Below are 11,122 nucleotides of genomic sequence, written 5' to 3' on the forward strand. Positions count from 1 at the left end.
GAAGCGAGTGTGTCAGGCTTGCTGAACTTTATCTCGGTGGGTTTGCTGTTTTTATTATGTTAATACAATGAACTAAATATGACCTGAATAAAACAAATGAATAAAAAATTAAACTAACATAAACTAAACTAAACTACTTTCAAATAAAACTGGACACCGAGGGTATACCATCTTTCAAGGTTTTACAAATCAGGCTATATACTAAGCAACAACACAATACATATTACATCATGTCATTACTTATTTAATAAAAACTAAACTAAAACACAGATAAAGTGTGTCCAAAATTAACTTCATGCCATCATTCTGTAGCTTATGGCTATGACTTTATCAGGGTCTCACATTTTTATAGAGAAATTCTGGCCACACATCTTTACGTTATTTTACTTTATTGAGGTTTGCAGGCAGAACTAAAAGTTTTTACCAAGCTTTAGCAGTTGAACAGGCAGCCTCATAATTGACTTTAGAAAACATTTGGTATACAGAAAGGTCCATGGTGGATACACTGACTGCAAGGTTCCCAGGTGCTGTGCAGGTAGAACAAACCCAAATCATCACTCCTCCACCACCGTACTGTGGCAATGTGTATGATTGCTAAAAATCTGCACTTTGCTCCAGGAGTCTTCTTGTTTGTTTCAATGTAACTTTGCAAACCTAAGCCGTGTTTCATTGCAGCCCTTCCAAACAAGCCATACTTCTTCAGTCTTTTTATAATTGTGCTGCCATGAACTTTAACATTTAACATGCTAACTGACGGCTATAGAGCCTCAGATCCTCTGTTTTTGCCATTACATGGTCCTACCTTGGGGTCACTTTGCTTGGATATCAAGTTCTGGAAAGACTCAGCTGTCTCGAATGTTTTCCACTTGTGAATAATTGCTCTCCCTGTAGAAAGATGGACTTCAGATTGCCTGGAAATGGCCTTATAACCCTTTCCGGACTGATGGTCAGCAACAACTTTTTCCTCTGTGATCTTTGCTGATGTCTTTCCTTCTTGACATTGTATTAATACACCTGAATGCTCCAGATCAACAAACTGCCAAAACTTTGCTTTTACAGACTGCAGCACCTGGCTGCTACTTACCCTCTTAATTCTTGTGCAAGCAGTAAAGGTGCACTTAGCAGCAAGAAATGTGTAGCAGTGTGCATTCGACACACTGCTTCCACATTTTGGCTTAGTTTTGTTAAATTATTAACATGTAATATGTGATTGTTCATCTGAAGTTGTACTTACGTTATTTCAAAACCCGCTAAGGACCAGATTTATTATGTCCAGAGATATAAAACCTTAAAATTGAAAGAGGGTGAACTTTCTATTTCATGTTTATGACCTGCCAGAGATTAATTTTTAGATTAGTGCCATATCCACACACAATGGTCCTTGTTAAACTATAATATCTTAACAAGGACTGGAAATGCTGCTCACGTTATATGATGTAGAAACCACTAGAGGTGTATTTTTCTCGGTTCTGTAATAAGGCAGAGAACAGTGACTAACTGCCTTTTTCAGACAGACAGAGGAGGCACATTATTGTTCCTTTAGAAAACCAGACAGTGGGTGGCTATTTTCACAGCCTTCTCAATTACTCTGTCTTATAAGCCTTTTCTTCTAATTCATGAAATAAGTTTTCAAGATTCATAGGTCTGAATTTCATGTTAACAATTTAGAAATGAAAGGCTGCCTTTGTCTCTCTCCTTTAGTCTGAAATTAAAGGCTGAAATTTGCAAACCTGTTTTAATAGCTTTAATGAATTGGTCTGAGTGGCAGATACCACCGCATGCACTGTAAATTAAAATAATCATTTCAAGTTGGTTCTTAAATCCCTGCTTACCTTCCAGGTCAGATAATTAGATGCTTCTGACCATCCCCTGCTCTAGATGTGAAGTCAGGGAGACCATCTGAGTCTGTCTGATTAGCTTATTGTGTCTCTTGTGCCTTTTTCAGCCACAATTGTATAAATTTTTCCACCTTCTAACATGTTTTTTTTTTTTTACTTATTCCTTATCTATTCCCTTATATTTTTTTAATCTGTTTTATCTTTTGCACAGCACTTTGGTGAAAACCAGTTGTCTTTAAATGAGCTGAGTTGGTATTTTTTTCAGGTGCTTATAGGGAGCAGCTCCAGCCCTTCAGGAGCATCTGTACTTGCCTCTTTATACAGTGCTCAGCATAATGAGTACACCCACTTTAAAAAGTACTAATTTAATCAGTAGCTCAATGAACAAAAGAACAATTTCCAAAATTTTCACAAGGCTGAGTTTTATTGAACACTTGTTTAACTCCATAACATGAAATTAAGGTTAATAATATAACTTACATCACAAAATCTTAAGTTTTACTCAAAATGGTTGAAGCAACAAAAACTACTACATCTAGTATTTTGTATGACCACTGTGATTTTCAAGGACAGCACCAAGTCTTCTAGGCATGGAATGAACAAGTTAGTGACATATTGCAACATCTATCTTTTTCTGTTCTTCAAGAATAACCTTTTTTAGAGCCCGGATGCTGGATGGAGAGTGATGCTCAACTTGTCACTTCAGAATTTCCCACAGGTGTTCGATTGGGTTCAGATCAGGAGACACACTTGGCCATTCAATCACCTTCATCCTGTTCTTCTTCAGAAATGCAACAGTAGCTTTAGATGTGTGTTTTGGATCATTGTCGTGTTGGAAAAGTGCACGACGACCAAGTGCACAGAGTGATGGCAGCATAGAGCAGTAGAGTTCATGACACCATCAATGAAATGCAGCTCCCCAACACCAGCAGCACTCATGCAGCCCCACATAAGGACACTGCCACCACCATGTTTCACTGTAGGCACCATGCATTTCTCTTTAAAATCCTCACATTTACAACGCCATACAGTTTTGAAACCCTTAGTTCTAAAAACAGTGATCTTCGTCTCATCACTCCAGAGTATAGAGTCCCAGTAGTCTTCATCTTTTTCAGCATGGGCCCTAGCAAATTGCTTTTTTGTGCATGGGCTTTAGGAGAGGCTTCCTTTGTGGAATATATCCATGCATGCCATTCCTCTGCAGTGTGTGCTGTATGGTGTCACAGGAAACGGACTCTCCAGTTTAGCTTTCTACTGCTTTAGCTAACTGCAGTGAACTTCCATGGTGATTTTCTTCAACCCTTCTCATCAGAAGACGCTCCTGTCAAGAGGTTAACTTCTGTGGACGGCCTGGATGTCTCTGTAAGATGGTTGCACTTCCATCTTTCTTAAATTTTTGGATCACTTTTGCTACAGTATTTTGACTGATATGTAAACCTTTGCTGATCTTCTTGTAGCCCTCACCTTTTTTTTCGGAAAGAAATGATTTCCTTTCTCAGATTTTGTGACATTTCTCTTCCATGTGGAGCCATTGCTGACAGCATGAAATGGAAAGGGCTTTTCATTGTTAAGTACCCTTTTGTAGTCACCTGTCTGCTGGACACCTCTTAAATGAATCATTAGACTCACCTGTGGTTGAATGCCTGTTAATTCGAATTTTGTAGTCTTAAGTGTGGCTTTTCTCCCAAGACTATATTTGGGATGTACTCATTTTTGCGACATGGGCTTGAATGAATTTGTTAGGAAAATCATTTTTTGTGTGTGCAAATTAACAAATCTTGTTTGCAATCAATGGCCCACATTTGTGGGAGTGTTTTATAGTATCTCATAGAAAATGTTGATTCTGAAAGGAAACTAAAGATTTTCTGACAAATGTAGTGGAGTGTACTCATTTATGCTGAGCACTGTACATGAAGCATATAAATAAGCTTTATTTTATTCACATAGAAGCTTGCTAGGGTTTTTTTTAAGTCATTTTAACCATTAAAAAGTTAGTATGCATACTAATGAATATGAAATAATCAGGGCTTACATTAGATGGAATAGCGTACTGAAATGACACGCTGCTGTGGTATACACTGCTTATCCAACTTAGCCACAGAGCTTCAGCCACATTGGCGTTACATTACATTACATACATATACACAGCTAGATCAGCTCTAGTTTATTAACTTCATACAATAAAGTTAATAGAATTTGAGACATTCAGGGGTTGTGACCAGGGCATAACATATTACCATATTAACATATATAACAAGCAAAAAAACAAATGAAAGAAAAACGCAGGATTTTTTTTTAGCTCATCGCCAGAATCCTGCAGTTTGTCAGTTTGCATTCATCATAATTTGCATGACACACTCACATGGAAATCCAGCTCCAGATAGAGAGAGGGATTAGAAGATTTGCACACGTTAAGAGAAAGACAAAGAGTTCAGGAGGAAGAGGGAAGAGGAATCGAGGATGACAGAGCGGCCCTGCACAGCCTGATGTGCAGAGGCTTGTCATACCTCCACACATCACATTACTCTGCACATAACAGAGGAAACCTTGTTAAGAGACAGGATTCATCATCATCTCAGTGCTTGAATAAAGAGATTTATATTATAGTTTTTTAAACCTTGTAAAAAGAGGATAAAAGCTGAAGACAGAAGCCAATTAAGACAATGAAGGAACAATGATTAAAAAAGAAAAAAAAAACAGGTGGGAAAACGTGTTCAATCAATTTAACAGCATCATTTAAAAAGCAGTTTATTGTTGATGCAGCATCACCAGCAGCATGTAAATATCTCCATCTTTAAATCTGAAATGAGAGACACTTTAATGTCGTGTCATTTTTCACTCCAAACTGTATGCATTGTGGGTTCACATCCATCTGGCTGAACTCCTTTGGGTGTGTTGTGAAGCATTTGTCACAATGGTGTTCATAAGTCATATTTTGCTGGGGGATAATGACTGAATAATGCAAGCTGTGTAGAGAAAAATGTTCAGAGGTGGCGGGAGAATGAATGGTTATTGGAAAAACTGGGGGAGAAAAGCCAGCTGGATGGAGGGCTTCATATATACACACACACACACACTGTTTGTCTTTTTTGCTCTGTCTAGCGCTCATTTTTCCACTCAAAATATTTGCTGAACTCGGAACTTTGTTTCATATTTCTCCTCTTTTTCTATCTGCTATCCATCCAAACTGCATTCTTATTTCCATCTTTGTAGTTTTTTCATGTTGGAAGAACCAAAAATAGAATAGAAGAGGTTTTATTGCATCATAGCTATTATAGTGTCTTCTTTTAGCAGATTAAGTTATGTTTGCAGCAGAAGTCCATCACTCGCATGAGGATACAACCGTTTGTCACAGCTCAGTAAAAAGGTAAAAGTAAACTTGTGCTGCAGGTACAGACCAGACAGTCAGTCTGAGAAACTGGATCTAGATCTTATTACTTAGTTTAAAACAAAACAAACAAACAAAAATAATTAAAAAAAATACGAGCCTATGCCGAAGCCGGTCTGCCATATGGAGGCAAGGTCATTACCCCTTGCATCAGCGTTGTATTACATCAGAGTAATTTTTATGTGTGCAGGCGGTGCTGCTGTATTCCAGCCCAAACCTAACTATACAAAACTAAACAGCGTGAAAGCAAAGAGGAAAATCCAAAACAGAACACAGAGTCTGAAAAAAAGTCTATGGGACAGTCCTGGGATTAACACCACAATTGAAGCTCCTGGCATTTTAGGGGGATTCACTAGCTGCGGCCACGGTCTCATTTAGCTTTGACAGCCTTTTAGTAGGTAAAAGTGAATGCTTTGACATGAATGGAGCTGCGGTTTGGGGAAGGCCTCGAAGGGGACTGGCGATGGCGCCTGGGCCTGGCGGATCCCCGTGCACTAAATAGAAATGAAGAAGTTAAAGAACTGAAAACAAGAAGGGAGGGAGGCACGTAAACGAGAATGAACAGCTTGCAGAACTGTGGGAACCTATATAGATGACAACCGGAAGGAGCGTGTTTGGAGGGGTGGTCCCGCTCCTGAAATTCAAATACATAATCTCCAATTCATACAGGAGGGCTCGCAGCCAGAACAGTGGTGAGTCTAAAGGTGTGAATGGTGGCCTTTGTGTCTGCCTTAGCTCTGTGATAAGCGGGTGACCTGTCAGGGGTGTACTCCATTTCTCAGTCACAGTCAGCCAGGCTGCACATCCCTAACAATCCTGAAATAGATGAGTGCTTCATGACTCCGCCACAGTAGAGAAAAAAATTGGATGGCAACCTCCTTGTGACTGGGGAAAAAATCAGTGGTTACCCAGCTTTGACTCATTGCAAGAAGTGAATGACCAGTTGACTGCAAACATCAACTAGTGCAGTCCAATTCAGAGTGGTGCTTAAATTTGTAAAGCTCTGCAAATATCCATCCATCCATCCCTCATTTTCTGCTTATCCAAGGCCGAGCCACAGGGACAGAAGCCTGAGAAGAGTAACCCAGACCCCTCTCTACCCAGCTACTTCCTCCAATCCAAGGGGAACATTCCCAGGCCTGTCGAGAAGTGTAATCTCTCCAGCTCTCCAACTCCCGGATCTCCACCCAGTAGTACATGCCCGGAGCACCTCACTCGGGAAGCACCTAGGGGGCATTTTAGTCACATGCCCAAACCACCTCAACTGGCTCCTTTCAATGTGGATAATAGTGGCTTTATTCTAAGCAAATAATTGCCATATAATTTATAACCAGAGACAAATTGCCAACGCAGTGCACTCAGTCTCAGTAAGACATTTTGCAGATGAGTCCCACTCATCAAATTTATGAAGTTCTGGCTGAAATGTAAGTTTAAGAATATCAATTTCTTTGTCGGCAGGAGGCAACAGATTTACAACAGATGGCAAAAGATTTTTAATTTTTGACAATCTGTCGTACCTAATTGCTATATTGTTTAAAATAGATTTTATGTACTGTAATTGCCATTTTGACCTCATTCAATCACAAACTCATAGCAAACTGATAGCAGACTTGTCTTAATACCATTTTATTGCTATCTTGATGCACCAAAGTCACTTTGAAGATGGCAACTTGCTGCGAGTGATGGAGATACAAGGGATACAAGTTCATTGTACACAGCCATTTTAATGTTGGTCATGCTGCAGTCTACAACCACTGTTTTCCCCAGTGTGGCTGAAGCCTAACAGAATAGATGGACGGTTCTCTCTTGGCAGGGTTGCCATGACTCCCAAGTGCACCCAGTGATTACCTCTGAGATTGCTGTGGTCTCATAAAATGTCAGTGTTTGAGTCCCTGAGAATCATGACAGGTTGTACATAACATGGTCATCTGGCAGCAACAGTGCCTCTTTCATGTGAACATGCCAGTTCGCCAGTACAGTAAAGTAATATAATGTTGTCTGATGATTGTGCTTGCTAGACTTATTGAAGCCAAATAGTGTAAATATATCTTTTTTTTAATGTTTGTACGTGTCATTCTAGAGGGCGTTTACTTGAAGGATTACTGTAATACACAGCACAACACTGAAATATAACTTTAGTCTCATAATGAAATGCCTTTTATCGACCTATTTTTCGTAAGATTAGAAGTGAAAATCTGATTTCTTTTCTCCTTAGAGTCACACTAATGCTTTGTCTTATTCGTAATAATGTTCGCACAGAGATGCCCACATTACCACTTTTCATCCCACAACATAAAAGGCAAACTACGACTGAGTTAATAGACTAGATCCAGTTTAAAGTCTGTTACAAAACACACTCGTAAAAGAAATGGGAATTTGCGACTATGCTTTAGTGTTAATGTTCTTTGATGAGAACTAAGCTCTAAATACATGTTTCCTGTAATCAAGCTGGTTTAGATTTCTGCTCCAAGTGAAAAATGCAAAACACGAGTCATTAGGGTCAAACCAGCTAAAGCGTAAGAAGAGAAAAGTGGGGCTTGTAAAATCGAATAAATAATGCTTGATGTTTATAAATTCATGGGTTAATTTTCATCATAGTCTATCAGTTCATAACATGTGTGAGTGTGTGTAGTCACTGAAGGGTCGTCTGAACCAAGCATGTGCATGGGAAAGGGTAAAGTTTGATTCATTATGTGACTGAACACACACACACACATACACACTATTCTGATGAAGACGGAAGAGTGACCGCTGTGAGAAAACTGTTTACAGTTAAACACAGGTGACTGGATTTTGACCTCTTCCATCCATCCATACCGCCAGCCCATGGACACTGTGGTGATGAACTACACGTGTGAAAGGGAAGAAAAATATAGCAATGAACAGGGAAAAAAACAGTAACAATTCTGGACTGTTTATTGTTTAAATCAGGCTTAAAGGTTTAGTGTTATAGGATTACAGAGGCATTATGAAACATCTAGATCCAGTATTCATCAGGTTCATCTATTGACTGAACTCAGATTGTCAGCAGGGTTCTCCTGTTTCTTTAAGACATGACTTTCAGATACTGTTCGTCTGCTGTAGATAGTTTTTTAGGCATGCGGCATTTTTTTCTCCTTCACTTTTCCTCCGATTTTAAGGACACAGCGCACACTCTGCTAAGATGCACCACGTTTTCAGCTTTTAACACTGGGATTCAGCTTGTTGATACAAAAAGACTAGTTTATGTCTGTTATACTGTTGTCGCGGGCGCTTTTCATAGATTTAGCTACAGAAAGTGGAACAAATGATGTGTTTTGCAACAGGCTGCTACACTTAGATCAGTGGTAGGTGGTTTAGCAAACAACAATGACAACACCAAAAAAAGCATTCGGCTGAAAATAGTCACATACAGGGAGTGTATGTGACTATTTTCACACACAGTCAAAGAAAGAAAAAGCAGCCAGTGTCCAAAGGAAAAATATAGTTGAAAGCCTGGAGAACTGTTGCTCAAAACCTCTTCTGGCTCCTTGGAAGCAAAATATTTTTTTTTAAATGAAGGCTGGTACTCCACATTTCTCTTGGTAATTTATTATTTTGCAAATAAATATTCATCCATCTCATTCAGTAATGACAGATTCCTTAAGGTAAGGTATTGATGTTTTAGCAGAGCCAGACAGAGTCAGAGATCAGCATACACTATAACAAAAAACAAGCAAAAAACAGCCAGAAATACAGATGGATTAGGCCTGTCGTGTTGTTCAGCTAGACGGAAAACAAAAATAAATAGGCTGTCAATAGAAAACAAAACTCAAACAGATATTAAGTCTGTTTCTCTCCTGCATATTAACCGATTTCATTTGCAGTCAGGTAGGGAAAAAAACTCTTCTTTGGGCTGTGGGTGGCTGAGCCTTTTTCAAAATCCTGACCTTGAGCAGATGACAAGGAGGAGTCGAGCATCGTCTGTGGTTTTTATAAACACATTTTTAAAAATACCTTTCAGTCTACTGACCATAAGTGACCTGTACTTGCTGAGACGGAAATGTGGGGACTGATTAAATGTTTAAAAAATATCTTTTTAAATTAAACAGGAAGTGCACAGCCAGAGTTTATATGGTTAAATAGCCTTTGTTAGTAGTTCCTACACTTTGATGTTTGTGCTGTTATTTCCTTCCCATATGAACAAGAAAAATCCATTTGACAAACTGTCAGCGGCCTGCTCACTGGGCTCTGATGGCATTTGGTCCCCTCCCCCCTTCCACTACGCCTCCTCTAACAAACACACTGTGTAGGCTTAGGCCGCATATGTCAAGCTGCTCATAAATTCTTAGAGCACAACCTGTCTAATGTCAGGGAGTTGGTGGATGTATAATTGCATAATGAAAAATGGAGGCCCACACAGATGTAGCTGCCATGTGAGGTGTTGAGACGGAGCAGCCGTGGAGATAAGGCGATGAGTCAGACACAGAGTCTGTATTCACAGGGGGTTTATCAGCGCAACACCTCTGCTATCTGAACTCTAAAGATTTCCTCTGTTTGTGTGTGTTTTCTTGGTGCCCCGGTGTCAAAGATATCCAACCATACATCTAAAAGATTCTGAACGATGGCCCGTCACATCGACTGCGTTATGATGGAATACAGTAATACAAGTGCCTCCATAAATGTGAGAATTTGCATCCACGACTCAAAGGTTTTTGTTGTTTCCTCTGGGTATCCATTATTCTTTTTGGAATAAACAAACTAGTAATTTACACAGCCAAGATTTATGCCTTTCATAAGGCAATGCAATGATGACAAATATGAGAGCCGACAATCTGTACATCCACAAAAACATCATTACGATCATTTGTATTCTGTATTTTCCTCTATTACACTTACAGTGTGTGGAAGTAGTCAGGGGACATTTCACTCTGTCAGGGAACAGCGTAGCGTCAAGTCACTTGTCGTGAAAAACTTTTTTGAAGCGCATAGACACGAGCACGGACACAATGGCTGGCTCTGTGTCAGCTAGAAGCTACGAGCAGTAAATTGCTCTCTTTTGTTTTGTTGTTTTTTTCCCCCACGGAGAGTTAAAAGCTGCAAGCTGTGAGCTTGTCCATGGGGAGAAAATTAAATTAGCAAAAACACATTTTCACATTAGAGCCAAGAAATATGCAGCTGTTTGGATTTTGTTTTTAAATTATCCTGCTTTATGTAATATTATTACTCCCACCCTTTACTATGTTTTCCCTTTTCTGCTATTAATAACTTACAGTGGGATAAATAATTATTGGATCACCTGCTGAATATGTAAGCTTGCTTCCTTAAGGAAGGTATCAGTTTTTGGTGTCAACCATGGTGCTGGAGAGATTGTAATGGAAGAAACAGATTCTGTGGAGCGGTATGCCTTATACACATGACAAGATGCGGTCTGGAGTATCTGTTTTTGAATGATTTATTCATTTATTCATTATTCAAGTCAATCAATAACTCATTTTTGGGAGCTAGAATTCTTCCTGGGTTGTACAGGATCAAACACTTATTTCACTCAAAGACAGGAATCAATGTATAATATCTATGCAATATGGTTTTTCTGGATTTTTGGGTTGATATTCTGTCTCTCTCCATTAAAATTTAAGTGCACAATAAAAATGAGACCGTTCACTTCTTTGTAAGTGAGCAAACCTACACATTCATCAGGGGATCAAATAATTATTACTCCCGCTGTATCTTCTACTGACCTGACTTTTAGTTTTGCTTTAAAGTCAGTGTTTCACCAAGGTCAAGTTTATTTATGTAGCCCATTTCCAAACAGTACATGCTGCACAAAGTGCTTAACAATGTAAAATGCATGTTAAAAGTCAGACCATAAAAATGTGTCTTTAGTAACGATTTCAAATGTTCGAGTGTTTGTGCAGATCTAAGACTATTCCAGAGT

Source organism: Maylandia zebra, linkage group LG9 (genome assembly GCF_041146795.1).
Source record: "Maylandia zebra isolate NMK-2024a linkage group LG9, Mzebra_GT3a, whole genome shotgun sequence".
NCBI classification, from domain to species: domain Eukaryota; kingdom Metazoa; phylum Chordata; class Actinopteri; order Cichliformes; family Cichlidae; genus Maylandia; species Maylandia zebra.